The following is a 17,728-nucleotide window of genomic DNA, read 5'->3' as shown; positions in this document are numbered from 1 at the left end:
TTTAAGTTACCACCTAGTAAGTGTGGTGTCTAGCGGTGACACCACATTCCTCCCCCGCAAATCGGCGAACGGTCGTGAGAGAAGGCTTCCGCCCGCCGTGGGGAGGACCGCATGTTGACGTATGCGATGAGGTGGGGAGCCTAACAACAGGCGAGGCTGTGCCACCCGCACCCGGCCATTCGGTCCGAGGGGAGCTAGGAAACGCCTGAAAACCTAGTCCAGGGTGCACGTCAACATGCGGTGTATGCGCACGTAATGAGACAGGAGGGGCCGAAGGGTCGACCTCCATTGCGTCGGGGAATCCGACGCGCGATGACGACATCTGGTCCGGAGCGGGCAAGAGGTCCATGGCGGAGGACGGCTGGTCACGGGAAGCGAGCGGCGGCGCATGACCCTGGGAGGCGCCGGGCGGTTGCAGCGAAGCGTCCACTGCGGGCGGCGCCGGCGGCGGCTGCGGCGGCGGCGCGACGCCATGAGGCAAAAGGGAAGGCAGCGTCGGTAACACCTGGGGATGAGACGAGCCAGTAGATGGGTCCCCAAGGCGCTGACCGGACGGCTCCGTCGCTGAAAGCAGACGGGGAGCGGCAGAACCCAGGAGACGACAGAGGCGCAGCTGATTGAGATGCCGTCGCACCTCACCAGAGGCCCCCAAAACCAAATACATCGCGCGGCCGAGGCAGCGAAGAATGCGCCCTGCGAGCCAACGCTGTGAACCGCGATAGGTGCGATAATAGACAACGTCGCCAGGAGCAAAAGCAGGAGTCTGCCGCTGCACAGGAACCTGATGTGGCGGATGCAGCAAAGACATCAAGGTGCGATGAGAACGACCATGGAGCAATTCAGCCGGCGAGCGACCATCGCGGGGCTGAGAGCGATACGAAGACAAAAAGAGCAACAATGCGTCCTCCCGAGAATGCGACTCTTTCAATTTCAACATCTGTGACTTGAAAGTCCGGACCAATCGTTCAGCGGCACCGTTTGACTGAGGCGAAAACGGCGCGGATGTCAGATGTTGAATACCATTGGCCTTGCAAAAAGACTGAAATTCGGCGGACATGAATTGTGGGCCATTGTCGGAAACAATAGTCTGCGGAAGACCTTCAATGCAAAAGATAGCAGACAAGGCTTGGATTGTGGCAGAAGACGTCGTGGAAGACATCCGGACAACAAAAGGAAAATTACCGAAAGCATCGACCACAACCAACCATCGAGCATTCCAAAATGGACCAGCAAAATCGATGTGCAAACGTTGCCAAGGGGAAGTGGCTTTCGGCCAGGCAAAGAATTGCCGCGGCGGTGCGGATTGCTGTTCGGCACACGCCACGCAAGAGGAGCACATTTTCGTAATCGCAGCATCGATTCCGAACCAAGTACAGTGCTGACGAGCAAGTTGTTTCGTACGCACTATACCCCAATGTCCTTGGTGAAGAAGCTTTAAGACAGAGGACTGTAACGAACGTGGGACCATGACTCTGGACTGATCACTATCGGAACGCAACAACAAAACACCACGTCGGACAAAAAGTCTCTCCTTGTGAGCAAAAAAACGACGAACCAAAGGATCCTCGATCCGTGACTTTGACAAGGGCCATTGCGTAGCAACAAAACGCAAAACAGTAGCAAGGACAGGGTCAGCAGCTGTGGCTGCAGCTACACGACGAAAATCAATCGGAAACGATTCGACCACGTCATCGGTTTCCGAATCAATGAACATGCAAGCAAGTTCGGAAGAATCGAATGCTTTATCCTCAGCAACAGGCAAATGGGACAACGCATCAGCGTGTCCGTGCTTAGCAGTGGACTGATACAAGATATCGTAGCGGTACTGCGAGAGAAAAAGTGACCAGCGAATGAATTTCTGCGCTGTACGTGGAGGTACAGGCTTGGTCGGATGAAAAAGCGATGTCAATGGTTTGTGGTCCGTGATGATTGTAAAGTGACGACCAGACAAGAAATCGTGAAACTTTGTAACACCAAACACGAGAGCTAAAGCTTCTTTCTCTATCTGTGAATAAGTTCTTTGCGCAGAGGAGAGCAATTTTGACGCAAAGGCAATAGGGCGATCATGCGAGCCATCTTTGTGCGCAAGCACAGCACCGATCCCGAAATCCGATGCATCTACCATCAACAAAAGGGGTTTTCGGGGATCGAATGGCGTAAGGCAAGTATTTGAAAGTAACGCCGATTTCAACTGGCGAAAGGCGCGGTCGCATTCCGTCGTCCAGACGAACGGAACACCTTTACGGCGTAAGCGATGAAGCGGAGCTGAAATGGAAGAAGCATTGCGCACAAACTTTGCATAATAATTAATTTTACCCAACACACTCTGTAGCTGTTTCAAGGTCTGCGGTGCCGGTAAATCCTGTATGGCACGGAGGTGCTCTGGACTCGGATGTATACCTTGGGCATTTACGACATGCCCCAGGTAGGGTAAGTCCCGAGCAAAAAACACACATTTGTCCTTCCTCAAGCGAAGACCATTCTGACGCAAGACCTGAAATAATGTTCGGAGATTTTGCAAATGTCCGGCTTCTGTCTTTCCTGAGATCACAATATCGTCCAGATAGTTCGCAGCAGTAGGGACCGACGCACACACAGTTTGTAAATATTGCTGAAACAAAGCAGGGGCGGATGCACACCCGAATGGCAGTCTTTTGAAGCGATACAAGCCAAGATGCGTGTTTACCACCAAGACGCGCTGGGATTCTGCGTCCACAGGTATTTGCAAGGACGCATCTGCTAGGTCCAATTTGGAAAAATATTTTCCCGGGCACAGTTTGTCAAAAAGATCTTCCGGGCGGGGCAAAGGAAAAGTGGCAGTCACAAGTTGTGGATTCACTGTGGCCTTGAAGTCCACACAAAGTCTCAGTTTACCGGAAGGTTTTGGCAAAATTACTAAGGGTGAGGCCCAGAGAGAAGCCTGCACACGTTCAATTACACCTTGAGATTCTAAATCGGCTAATGTTCTGGCGACCTCATCACGCAATGCGTGGGGAACATTGCGCGCTCTGAAAAATTTCGGTTGCGCGTGTTCTTGCAGTTCCAAATGCGCTTCATAGTTCTTAGCGCAACCAAGGCCCGGTGCAAAAATGTCTGCAAATTCTTCACAAAGACTAGAAACACTGGCGGAAGGCACAGTCTGATTCACTGATAGGACCTGATTTACTATAGACATATTAAACAATTGAAATAAATCTAAACCAAACAAGTTCACTGCAGAAGTAGAACGAAGAACGTAAAATGATACAAGTTTTGTCTGTCCCTTGTATGTGGCAAGAAGGCTGCACTGTCCTAACACAGGTATATGCTGTCCAGAGTAACTATGTAACTTAACATTTGCGGCACGCAATGGCGGTTTGCCCAGTTGTTTGTACGTGTCGTGATTGAGCAATGAAACTGCAGCTCCGGTATCGAGCTGGAAGGGTATCACTTTGCCTTCAAAGTCTAAGTCCACAAAAAGTTTATTGTCCTGCTGACGACAAGAGCGACTGTCACGTGCAATTTGAACTGATACAGGTACAGAAGCACTGGCGACTGTATGGGATTTCCGGCGACGTCGACGCACACTTTTGGTGGGACGAACATAGTCACTGTTAGCTAAAGTGTCACTGGACGGGTTGGAATGAACTACATGAATGTCCATGGGCGAAGGTCCACGAGCCTGATTGTCCTGGGTTCGATTCCGGCGCGAAGCAAAGGGCCTGGAATTATTGTGATTGTCTGATCTAAGCCTTTTCTGGCAAACACTTTGAACATGTCCTTTCTTTTGACAGTAAAAGCAAATAGCTTGGCGTGACGGGCAATTTTCACGCGAATGTCTAGTGGCACACCGCGGGCATGATTTCACTGCAGTTGCTTGCTTACGTGGCGCACGTGTTTGCAAGGTAGGCTGCCGCTGCTGTGACGGGCGCGAGGGCCGCGTAGCGTCCCGTGCAGCGGGCCCGGCGGGCCCGTTAATGTGACACACTGCTGGCGAAGTTTCAAACGATGCCTGAGCAAAGTCAAGTGTGTCTTGCCTATCCGATATGTCTATCACTTGTTGAAGGGAGGGATTAACGAGTGTCAAAATGTGTTCCCGTATGCGAACATCAGAAACGTTCTGTGCTATTGCATCACGCATCATAGTGTCTGAATAAGGAAGGCCACAGTCACATTCAAAGGCACACTCCCTAGTAAGTCCTTGCAAAGTTGCAACCCACTCCCTATTAGTCTGACCGGCCGTACGTTTTGTACGAAAGAACGTATACCTTTTTGCAACTACATTAACTGTTTCCTTGAAATAGGCATCTAAAGCAGACAAAATTTCTTCGTAGGTCAGAGTTGCCACGTGGCGTCGGGGAAACAATTTCACTATCACACGGTAGGTAGACACACCGACACAAGAAAGCAAAAACGGCTGCCGCTCGTTACCTTGAATTCTGTAGGCTGTTAGATGAAACTGGAACTGGCGGGACCATTCTTGCCGTGTTTCATCGGCCGCCACGAATGGCCTAAATTGCGGTGCAATGGCGTGTTGTGGCTGCGGTAGCGATGAAGCGGCGGCTGCCGCATCGTGTTGCAGCACACGTTGACCCTGGACGAGCTGTCCCAGGGCATCCAATAACGCCTGCGACTGCTGATTCTGCAAGCGAAAAAATTCGGACAGTACATCCGGAGATTGTGGCGAAGCCATGACACAAACGAATTAATACAAACTCTTTTTCTCGTCGCCAATAATGTTGTGTCTAGACCATACAGCCTAGACACAATGCTGTAGCCGATAGGGCACGCAAGGCTAACGCAGACGGGCGTGAAGTCTGGAACATGAGAACTTATAAATGAATAAGAAGAAAAGTACGTAGATGCTTGTTACTTAACTTTTAATTAGTCCTTGGAATACATCTCTCTTGAATATTAGTAAGCTATAGGCACTGATACAAATGGCGCCTTGCTAGGTGGTCGCCAGTTAACTTAGCAGAGGGCTATTCTACTGTCTATCTCTCGGCAAATGAGAGCAAGGCTTAGCACGTCCAATCGCTAGCTATGTTGTCCGTACAACTGGGGACGAGGTCTCCTCAGTCTCTCGAGACCTGCCTTGTGGTGGCGCTAGGTTTGCGATCCCACAGTGGCGACACGCGGGTCCGACATGTACTACAGGACCGCGGCCGATTTAAGTTACCACCTAGTAAGTGTGGTGTCTAGCGGTGACACCACACCTTCAGTCTGTTGTCCCGGCACGGAGCGTTTGAAGACCCTCCGGACAGTGTGGAAACCGATGACGGCCGCTAGGTGGCACGACTACATATGCGAGCACTGCGGTCGCCGATATAAACCCCGTCGGAAGCCTCACCTGTCCTGCCGCCTCTACCATGGCTCGTGGCCGCTATTTAAGTGAAGTTATCGGGCAAACATTTTTTTTTTTACTTTTTATATAACAAGTTTTACAATATCCTCTTTCCTCCACCAATTGGTACGTAACTTATATTTGTGTGACGTTTAGGAGTATTTAATATTTAATTTTTTTATAATACTAGCATACGAGGTGTGGCTAGAAAAAATCGGACTAGTACTGGTGAAACAATAAAACGAATGCAATAAGGCTGAAAGTCGCGTGGCCTGTCACGTGACTCTCGCTCCGCCTACTGCTCGAGTTTCATCTGCCTCATGCACTCAGTCTGCCCGTGGCGTCTGTTTTAAGTAGTTGACGTTTTGTCTGTGCGTCGGAAAATGTTGAGTGTACAGAAAGAACAGCGTGTTAACATCAAATTTTGTTTCAAACTAGGAAAATCTGCAAGTGAAACGTTTGTAATGTTACAACAAGTGTACGGCGATGATTGTTTATCGCGAACACAAGTGTTTGAGTGGTTTAAACGATTTAAAGATGGCCGCGAAGACACCAGTGATGACACTCGCACTGGCAGACCATTGTCAGCAAAAACTGATGCAAACATTGAAAAAATCGTTAAACTTGTTCGACACTTTCCTTGTCAACTCCTGTTAACTCAGACACTGCTCTGATTGTTAAACGGCGGTCTTGTCGAACAAGTTTACCGATTTTTTCAATGTTTGCGTCAGTTTTTGCTGACAATGGTCTGCCAGTGCGAGTGTCATCACTGGTGTCTTCGCGGCCATCTTTAAATCGTTTAAACCACTCAAACACTTGTGTTCGCGATAAACAATCATCGCCGTACACTTGTTGTAACATTACAAACGTTTCACTTGCAGATTTTCCTAGTTTGAAACAAAATTTGATGTTAACACGCTGTTCTTTCTGTACACTCAACATTTTCCGACGCACAGACAAAACGTCAACTACTTAAAACAGATGCCACGGGCAGACTGAGTGCAGGAGGCAGATGAAACTCGAGCAGTAGGCGGAGCGAGAGTCACGTGACCGGCCACGCGACTTTCAGCCTTATTGCATTCGTTTTATTGTTTCACCAGTACTAGTCCGGTTTTTTTCTAGCCACACCTCGTATCTCCGAAACTAATTTCTGACATGGTCTCTTTGTAAGCGATTTAAAAACCCTATAAGAGTGTACTTGAATCACATCGTTATGAAAGTGTGAAGATAAAGAAACAGTAATGCAATGGATACGTACGAAAGGGGATGGGCACACGCACCAGAAAAATAACACAAACTCTTCGCAGCAGCACATTCTGAGGGGTCAATTGACTGATAGAACAATATACCATCTAATCCAGTATTGTGGAATGGCCATTAGGAATAACAGATATGATTTGAAAGTGTGAAGAAAACATTCTTGGTCTCGTAAGTCGAATACTTTCGAATACTTTCGACTGACAGAACACCTGTGCATTCACTTTGGCCACCTGGATCACAATCATGGTGAAAATTGCGGAAGGGTGAAGTTTCAGGAGCGTACTCCGAACGCAAGAACTCTATCCCTGAAGCTGCTGTGGAAGCTATCAAGAGAATTTGTAGGAACCTGTCTTATCCAGATCTCCTCCGAAAGTTTCTTCAGGAGCAGACTCAGAATCTCAATGAGCTTTCAATAATGTTATCTGGACAAGAGTGCCCAAAAATTTGTTTGTGGTGTTAAATACACTGAAAAGGGGAGATAGTGACGCTGTGTTAACATTTAATAATGGAAATATGGGGAGAATAAAAGTTGTGGCCCATTTTAGCGTCACCGCAGGCTGACATACTGTAAAGAAGTTGAAATCATTAGATGACATATTCCGAGTCCCAGCGTGTATCCAAGTCCACCACCAAAACAGCTTGGTCAGCCAGTAGGAAAAAGCTTTTAGAGGAGGGTGACAAAGAAGATGATGCTGACTACGCTGTTTTTGAGCCTTAATTTAAAAATAAAATTTTTTTCGTTTTCAACTTTCTCAAAATGACTTTTTGGGAACTTTGTGTAAATATAAGAAACTACATGTGATAGCTATATGAATCTTTGTGACCTGTTTTATTATAACATACTGTACGTACTAAAGCACAATCGTGGTAGTATTGAACGGGTATGAATCTAGGGAATTAAGTATACAAATATTCACAATGAAAAAGGCACAAGCTAACAAAAATTATAACTCTGGTCCTTTTTTATCTTATCCCTTAATTATGCATCAACAAACGTAAATAACATGGATAAATTACCGCTAGTAATTTTAGATTGTTGTCTTCATTGGTTCCAGGATAAAGGTATATAAAGCTTGCTTATTTAACATTGACCTGGTGCAGTGTAAGCAGCCGGTCGGAGTGGCCGTGCGGTTCTAGGCGCTGCACTCCGGCCGCAGCTTCGAATCCTGCCTCGGGCATGGATGTGTGTGATGTCCTTAGGTTAGTTAGGTTTAATTAGTTCTAAATTCTAGGTGACTGATGACCTCAGAAGTTAAGTTGCATAGTGCTTAGAGCCATTTGAACCAGTGTAGACAAGGGAGTTTGTCAACTGGCACGGCAACCTAGTCAGCACTGAGGTGCTAGACAAGACGGCCCCCAACACGGCGGATTGATACGACGCGTATCAACGCAACTGACTCGAAGTCTGGCGAAGCAAAGAGGCACAACAACGTAAATTCCAAAGAGCGCTCGAGACGAGGAGAAATGAACAAGAAGAACGACGCTAACGCAAGCGCTGTCGCTACCACAGAAGAAAGGCTCGCCAAGAAGCGCAAGACGGCAGGAACAACGCCGAAGCGCTGAGAAAAACAAAACAACGTTGCTCTTCCTCAGCGAAGCACTGCGAGGAGGAAAAGGTGTCAACACCTGCAGCTCTGGCCGGGATCTACAGGTTTTCCTTAGGCTGTAAGGTGAATACCGAAGCTGTACCCCAAACCTTCTGCAACTGAATTCCGAATTGGGAGATATAAGTCCCCCTTCCCCCTCAGAAAAAGAAATAAATAGAGCCCCAACAGAACTACAAAAACCTCATGGCTGGATAGAGCTCAAACTTGAAGGCATACAGATCTCACTAGACATCACTGTCTAGCGCCGACCGCCGTGGCCGAGAAGTTCTAGGCGCTTCAGTCTGGAACCGCGCGACCGCTACGGTCACAAGTCCGAATCCTGCCTCGGGCATGGATGTGTGTGAGGTTACTTAGGTATAAGTAGTTCTAAGTTATAGGGGACTGATGACCTCAGATGTGAAGTCCCACAGTGCTCAGAGCCATTTGAACCATCACTGTCTTGGTTCTTGGTTTGCCCTTAGGACTTGTTAATTTTCAGTGCCGTCTCTGTTGTCTGTCGTTCTCTCGTCTTGTCCACTTGTTGTTTCCGGGCGACTCGCTGTCGACGACCTTGACCAGTTGGCCAGCCACCTCTGGTTCTCAAGTCGTTCCTTGATTTGTCCAATATCGGTATCTGCGCAAACAATACCGGAACTGGACAAAAGTTAACGGGTTCCGTAGCACAACAGTCTCACGAGATGCGATTTTGCCTCTTTTCAAATGATGAAGGTACAAAGTGCAGCAACGGTACAACATTTTGACACTCTGTGTACAGAGGGAGAAATTCAGGATTCAGGTGGTTCTGTGATGTTTTGGGGGTATTTTTGGTACCATGACTTGGGCCCACTCACTCAGTTTACCGTGAACATCAATCGAAATTTTCATTTCAACGTTTTCTACAGTCTCAGTGACTAAGTATTGCCCTCCCTTCTATATCTTCGTTATGGGTCCGCTGTAAACAGTTTTTTTTCTTTCTTTTGTTTCATCAGTCTTCTGACGGTTTGGTGTAGCACGCCATCTACAGCTCCCTCTAGTATCATGGAAGTCATTCCCTGAAGTCTTAACAGATGTCCTATCATCCTGTCCCTTCTCCTTATCAGTGTTTTCCACGTATTCCATTCCTCTCCGATTCTGCGCTGGACCGCCTCATTCCTTACCTTGCTTAATTGACTAAGTACATCTGCTGGTGCGTAAAATTGCCCGATCTTAAACCTACAGAAAGTGCCTGAGGCTGTATGGATCAGCAGGTGAAATGCAGCAAACATTTCAGCAGCGATCAAGCACTGGCTTCTGGTATGTGGCAAATACGAAGAAAATTGAGAACTCCCTTCATTGTGGAATTGAGGTTAGAGGCTGTACGGTGACAGTAAAATGCTACCTGCGAGTGTCTAAATATTTGTCCTGTTTGTTTTGCGTGCAAACATCTATCCGCCCTACCCTACACGAATTTGTTATCCAATTCCTTTCGTAAATCAATTCTCTTTGGTAATCGAAACTGCAGAAGGCTGTTATATCACTGATTATTATTTGCCACCAGATTCTCATCACATCGATATGATACGTGTGACTGAATCTATTCGCAAATAGTAAATTAGTGTTACAGCATGTTTTGGCTGTTTGAAGACGTCGCTACTGAATCAATTGAGAGGTATGCAGAACAGCCTGCGACTTATGTCTCTAGTATCATAAAATCTACAAAAAAACTTTAACAGCCGTCTGGCTGCCAAATTTATCGAAGTTACGTTTATCACCCTTTCTGCCTTATGTGATCGCAAGTCTTCCCAGGCTTGACTGTAATAGCGGATCGCTCATCATTTCATATCGGCTTCCACTTCATCTTCTGACGCCATTAGCCCCTCCCCATCGTAGAGGTCTTCGGGATATTCTTTCCATCTGTCTACTCTCTCCCCTGTGTTCACCCGTTGAATTCCCATTGGACTTTTAATGTTTCGCCTCTGGTTTTAATTTCACCGAAGTTTGTTTTGACTCTTCTGCAAGCTGAACCGTTCATCAAACGATTATTTCTTTTTCTACTTCTTCATATTTTCCTGCAGCCATTTCGCCTTTGCTTCCCTGTATTTTTTTTTTTTTTTTTTTTGCTTTTTGGGTCATAAGTCTTCTGACTGGTTTCATCCAGCCCGCCACGAAAACCTGTCCTCTGCCAAACTCTTCAGAGTAGCACTTGGAACCTACGTCCTCAGTTATTTGTTGGGTGTATTCCAACATCTGTCTTCCTCTACAGTTTTTGGTCCAAACAGCTCCGTCTAGTACCATGGAAGTCATTCCCTGACGTCATAACAGATGTCGTATTATCCTGTTTCTCATCCTTGTCAGCGTTTTCCACATATTACTTTCCTCTCCAATTCTGCACACAATCTGCTCATTCCTTATCTTATTAGTCCACTTAATTTTCAACATTCTTCTGTAACACCACATTTCAGCTGGTTCGATTCTCTTCTGTTCCAGTTTTCCCACAGTCTATGTTTCACTGTCATAAAGTGTTGTGCTCCAAACGTACTTCCTCAGAAATTTCTTCCTCAAATTAAGGCGTATGTTTGATACGAGTATACTTCTCTTGGCCCAGACTGCCCCCTTTTACCAGTGCTAGTCTGCTTTTGGTGTCCTCCTAGCTCCGTCCGTCACAGCTTATTTTGCTGCGTAGGTAGTAGAATTCATTAAGTTCATCTACTTTGTGACCATCAATCCTGGTGTTACGTTTCTTGCTGTTATCATTTCTGCTACTTCTCATTACTTTCGTATTTCTTCGATTTACTCTCAGTTCATACTCAGTAGTCATTAGCTTGTTCATTCCATTCAGGAGATCACTTAATTCTTCCTCATTTTCACTCAGAATCGCAATGCCATCAGCGAATCATATCATTGATATCCTTTCACCCTGAATTTTAGTTCCCTTCCTGAACCTTTCTTTTATTGCCATCATTGCTTCTTCGATGTAAAGATTGAACAGAAGGCGTGAAAGACTGCATCCCTGTCTTTCTCTCTTTATAATCCGAGCACTTCGACCTTGGTAGTCCCTTATCATAATCCCCTCTTGTATATTTGTACATTACCCGTCTCTCCCTATAGCTTACCACTACTTTTCTCAGAATTTCGTTCATGTTGCACCATTTCACATTGTCGCACAGTTCCCAATGTCGTCAAATCGTATGAACGTGTCTTTATTCTTCGGTAATCTTGCTTCCATTATCAACAGCAACGACAGAACTGCCTTCGTGGTGCCTTTACTTTTCCTAAAACCAAACTGGTAGGTACCTAAAATACCCTCAATTGCCTTTTCCACTCTTTTGTATATTACTCTTGTTAGCAACGCGGATGCATGAGCTGTTAAGCTGTTTTTTCGATAATTCTCGCACTTTTCAGCTCTTGTAGTCTTCGGAATTGTGTGGATGATATTTTTCCGAAAGTCACTTGGTATTTACCAGACTAATACAGCCTAGACGCCAACTTGAACGGTCGATTTGTTGCCACTTCCCCCAATGAGTGTAGAAATTCAGATGGAATGTTATCCATCCCTTCTGCCTTTCTTGGTCTTAAGTGCTACGAAGCTCTCTTAAGTTCTGATTCTAATACTGGATCTCCTATCTCTTTTAAATTATTGACTCCAGTTTTTTCTTTTATCACGTCAAAGCTTCCCCTCCAAACAGGCCTTCATTGTACTCTTTCCATCTATCCGCTTTCTCCTCGGCGTTTAACCGTGGAATTCCCGATGTACTCCTAATATTACCAACCTTGCTTTTAAAGTCAGCAATGGATGTTACGACTTTCCTATAAGCTGAGTCAGTCGTTCCGACAATCATTTCTTTTTAGATTTCTTCACGTTTTTCAGGCAGCTATTTCGTCTTAGCCTCCCTGCACTTACCATTTATTTCATTCCTCAGAGACTTGTATTTCTCCTGCATTTACAGAACATTTTTGTACTTTCTTCTCTCATTGATCTCTTACCCATAGTTTCTTCGTAGTTACCGTCGTTGTACCTATGTTTTTCTGTCCACCTTTTCTCATTGCCCTATTTAGAGATGTCCATTCCTCTTCAACTGAACTGCCTGCTGACCTATTCCTTATTGCTGTATCCCTTAGAGAACTTCAAGCATTTCTCGTCATTCCGTAGTATTTCCATGTCTCACTTTTTTGCGTATTGATTCTTCCTGATTAGTCTCTTGAACTTCACCTACTCATTGTGATATGAGTGTATATCTGCTCCTGGGTATGCCTTACAATCCAGTATCTGATTTCGAAATCTCTGTCTGACCATGATGTAATCTAATTGATATATTCCCGTTTCACCCGGCCTTTAACTAATATACCTCATTCTCTTGTGATTCTTGAATAGATTATTCGCTATTACTAGCTAAAATTTATTGCAGAACTCTTTCTTCTCTCTCATTCCTTGTCCCAAGCCCATATTCTCCTGTAAGCTTTTCTTTTACTTCCTCCCCTACAACTGCAATCCCTTCCCCCATGAATATTAGATTTTTCATCTCCCTATACTGTATTACCCTTTCAATATCCTCATATACTTTCTGTTTGTCTTCATCTGCAGCTTGCGACGTCAGCATTTATATCTGTGGTATCGCTGTAGGTGTTGCTTTGCTGTCGATTCTGTTAATAACAACCCTACCCCTGAATTGTTCGCGGTAACACACACTCTGCCGTACCTTCCTATTGATAACGAATACTATTCCTGTTATACCATTATCTGCTGCTGTTGATACACGCTATATTCATCTGACCAGGAATTCTTGTCTTCCTTCCATTTCACTTCACTAACTCTTACCATCTTACCATATCTAGACTGAGCCTCCGCATTTCCCTTTTCAGATTTTCAGCTTCCCCATCACATTCAAGCTTCTGACGTTCCACGACACGAATCGTAGAAAATTATCTTTTCGTTGGTTATTCAATTTTTTCTCAAGATCTCTTCCCCCTTGGCAGTTGCCTCCCGAAGTTCCGAATGGGGGCCAATTCGAAATCTTTTGCCAATGGAGAGATCATCATGACACTTTTTCGATTTCAGGCCCCATGTATCGTGAACATACACTACTGACCATTAAAATTGCTACACCACGAAGATGACGTGCTACAGACGCGAAATTTAACCGACAGAAAGAAGATGCTGTGATATGCAAATGAATAGCTTTTCAGAGCATTCACACAATGTTGGCGCCGGTGGCGACACCTACAACGTACTGAGATGAGGAAAGTTTCCAACCGATTTCTCATACACAAACAGCAGTTGACCGGCGTTGCCTGATGAAACGTTGTTGTGATGCCTCGTGTAAGGAGGAGAAATGCGTACCATCACGTTTCCGACTTTGATAAAGGTCGGATTGTAACCTATCGCGATTGCGGTTTATCGTGTCGCAACATTGCTGCTCGCGTTGGTCGAAATCCAATGAATGTTAGCAGAATGTGGAATCGATGGGTTCAGGAGGGTAATATGGAACGCCGTGCTGGATCCCAACGGCCTCGTATCATTAGCAGTCGAGATGACAGGCATCTTATCCGCATGGCTGTAACGGATCGTGCAGCCACATCTCGATCCCTGAGTCAACAGATGGGGACTTTTGCAAGACAACAACCATTTGCACGAACAGTTCGACGACGTTTGAAGCAGTATGGACTATCAGCTCGGAGACCATGGCTGCGGTTACCCTTGACGCTGCATCACAGACGGGAGCGCCTGCGATGGTGTACTCAACGACGAACCTGGGTGCACGAATGGCAAAACGTCATTTTTTCGGATGAATCCAGGTTCTGTTTACAGCATCATGATGGTCGCATCCGTGTTTCGCGACATCGCGGTGAACGCACATTGGAAGCGTGTATTCGTCATCGCCATACTGGCTTATCACCCGACGTGATGGTATAGGGTGCCACTGGTTACACGTCTCGGTCACCTCTTAATCGCATTGGCGGCACTTTGAACAGTGGACGTTACATTCCAGATGTGTTACGACCTGTGGCTCTATCCTTCATTCGATCCCTGCGAACCCTACATTTCAGCAGGATAATGCCCGGCCGCATGTTTTAGGTCCTGTACGGGCCTTTCTGGATACAGAAAATGTTCCACTGCTGCCCTGGCCAGCACATTCTCCGGATCTCTCACCAACTGAAAACGTCTGGTCAATGGTGGCGGAGCAACTGACTCGTCACAATACGCAAGTCACTACTCTTGATGAGCTGTGGTATCGTGTTGAAGCTGCATGGGCAGCTGTACCTGTACACGTCATCCTAGCTCTGTTTGATTAAATGCCCAGGCGTATCAAGGCCGTTATTACGGCCAAAGGTGGTTGTTCTGGGTACTGATTTGTCATGATCTATGCACCCAAATTGCGTGAAAATGTAATCACATGTGAGTTCTAGTATAATAAATTTGTCCAATGAAGACCCGTTTATCAACTGCATATCTTATTGGTGTAGCAATTTTAATGGCCAGTAGTGTATGTCATATGTCGTTAATGGAGTGGTTTCTATTGCTTTATGCATCCTGATTCTTCAGCCTTCATTGGCCGTCTCCCACCCTGAGGGCAAGAAGTGTCCTGAACCTCTATCTACTCGTGCTCCTCCGCCCTCTTACGTAAGGTCGTCAGCAGAATGAGGTGACTTCTTATGCCGGAAGTGCTACTGCCCATCAAAAGATGATTTAAAACACGTGTTCCTTTCGTGTGAGTGCTATCACAATCGGCATGTCACTACTTGCGTAGTCGCTAGCACAATTTCCTACTAGTATCACCAGTACCATTTTATTATGAAATTTTAAGAGTCTGTAGCCTACACATACAATGTGTGTGTTCTCACGGATAGGTTCTGTACTGTTCCATGGGCTGTCATGAGACAGCGTTACATCTATGCATTGCTCAATCATTACCGTGTGGAAGATGGTGTATAATCAGAAGAAATTAGTGTCTGCACTAATGTTCTCCAAAATAGAAAATAATTGTAAATAGGAAATAATTGTATATCTTCCTATCTTACTATCATGGATTATAATGCCATCTTTTCAGTCCTATGTATTCTGAATATACTTACGAAAATTTTTTTTCGTGAGTTTAGACACCTACAGAATACGTTGGTTGTTTGCACGGTGTGAGCCTTATACCACAAGAAAATAAGATCATTATATTAAAATCAGCTAGAAAGCTAAATTATAACCGATTTAAATGGTTTTTTTCCATAACATATGCTTGCAACGTACTCATCCGTTTACTGATCTTCGGTGATTCTCAAGTACGTGTAAGGGAGGTACTGCGTTGCTGAATAACTGCGATATTTACTGATACGGATCTCGCTTTGAGCTCGCTCTCCTTGACTCACCGGAAGAAAATGGTGATGCCAGTAGTGTTAGTTAATACTTATAGCTAGTCAAAGGATAGGGAAAAATATCTTATATGTTGTGGCCAGACGAAACTGCTCTCGTCCGGCCATTTCTCGGCTAGGTGGCTCATTTATTCTACAACACATGAAACATTAGTTCACTTTATTACAGAAAGAATAGAACTATTTACTTAACTTTGACATAATTCTTTGTTACAGGAGTAATGGATAATTTACAACTGACGTTAAGTGGCAAAGCGACAGTTGATGCACTAATTAATAAATTGTTCCCGGCTGCGGTGGCCGAGCAGTTCTAGGAGCTTCAGTCCGGCACCGCGTGACTGCTCCGGTCGCAGCTTCGAATCCTACGTCGGGCATGGATGTGTGTGATGTCCTTAGGTTAGTTAGGTTTAAGTAGTTCTAAGTTCTAGCGGACAACATCAGATGTTAAGTCCCATAGTGCTCAGGGTCATTTGAACCATTCTTGAACAAATTGTTCTCTTGAGGTACAATGTTCAAAATTTATTAAAGTACAACACCGTCAGAAACTTCAACTTGCTGGTCCTACGCGATGATATGAGGTCACGAACTGGGCGAGAGCTCTTCCAAGCTCGCCTCTGTATTCACTCAGAGCGAGGGAGCTGCTGTACTGAGAGGGCAGGTGTTCTCTTCTGAAGTGCCTCCCATTGGTTGTTGCGCTTATGTCTGTAGCATCGATTTGCGTTGTCGACATTGGCATGACACAGCGCTCTCTGGACGGTAACACACAATGTTAACATTCACTCATTTGCCATGACCTATTCTCTCTAAAATAAAGTTCTTACAGAGTGCCGTTTGGTCTTGTAAGTATGGTATGCTTGTGGAATTAGGTGTTGGCTGTCAAATATAGAAAAAGGGTAACTAAAAAGAGAGCAGACTATGGTTCGAAAGGATATTATTCTTACGTCTTATTGAGTGCATTCTCTGATTTTCTGCCAAACCGCACCGACATACACACGTATTTCGGGACCCGTAATCATTACCACTCATATATACAGCTCTCACGGACAGCATTGCCTGAAAGGGAAGCAGTTTACCACCCGCTTCGGCAGTGAAGTCAACAGCTGCCCTGTCGCAGCATCTGGAAGTGGAGGGTTCAAATGGCTCTGAGCACTATGGGACTTAACATCTATGGTCATCAGTCCCCTAGAACTTAGAACTACTTAAACCTAACTAACCTAAGGACATCACACAACACCCAGCCATCACGAGGCAGAGAAAATCCCCGACCCCGCCGGGAATCGAGCCCGGGAACCCGGGCGTGGGAAGCGAGAACGCTACCGCACGACCACGAGATGCGGGCTGGAAGTGGAGGCCCGCAGTCGTCTCTCAGACGCCTGCTTTCGGCGACCGTCGGCTACGTTGTCTGGTTTGGGGCGTGGCTGAAGGCAAGATGGCTGTGAGTGGAAAGTGAAATAATCTCCTTGATAGAAAATTACTAAACGCATTTAAAGTTTCCAATACCGTACCAATTAACAAGAGTATGCACAGAATCGGAGATAGGTGTGACAAACGTAGTCTTTGCTCACCTTACTCAACGTATCGGTTCCTAGAAAGGCAGATTTTATGTGGTAAATTATATGGTGTTTTGAACGGTAATGAGCATTTGAGAAAGGGGTAACTCTTAGACCCACATTTTACCGAACACAAGTTTCCGAATTTGCGCACGAAACTACCTGAATGGCTAAATTCTACGCTAAATAACACGGAAACAGTGCTGTGTCGAATTTTTTTTTTCGTAACAATTATTCCACGGCGCAGCCTCCCCTGCTACACTCTTAAAGGGATTTTACACTGTTTCTAACGTTCTTGTATAGGCGTTGTAAAAATAATATTCCAACAATTGTTAAAATGTCCCGGTAGCCTGAGCAATAAAAAGCATCCACCCGTACGAGTATTAGAGGGAACTAGTATTGTGCCTGGACTCCTTGGAAGACTTCATAAGCATTGTGTGCTCTTCACACACATATAGCAACATGTTGTTAAATGTGTGAATAGCACGCATTGCTCGTGAAGTCCTCTACGGAAACCAGGCACAATATTGATTCCCTGTTATATACTTGTAGTACTAGATGCTTTTTGCCGTTCATGCTACAGGGTCAGAGGAATCTATTGAGGAGTCAAAAAATGTTCAAATGTGTGTGAAATCTTATGGGACTTAACTGCTAAGGTCATCAGTCCCTAA

The sequence above is a fragment of the Schistocerca nitens genome, chromosome 1 (assembly GCF_023898315.1).
Source record: "Schistocerca nitens isolate TAMUIC-IGC-003100 chromosome 1, iqSchNite1.1, whole genome shotgun sequence".
Taxonomy (NCBI): domain Eukaryota; kingdom Metazoa; phylum Arthropoda; class Insecta; order Orthoptera; family Acrididae; genus Schistocerca; species Schistocerca nitens.
Note: the sequence above shows the minus strand (reverse complement) of the source record.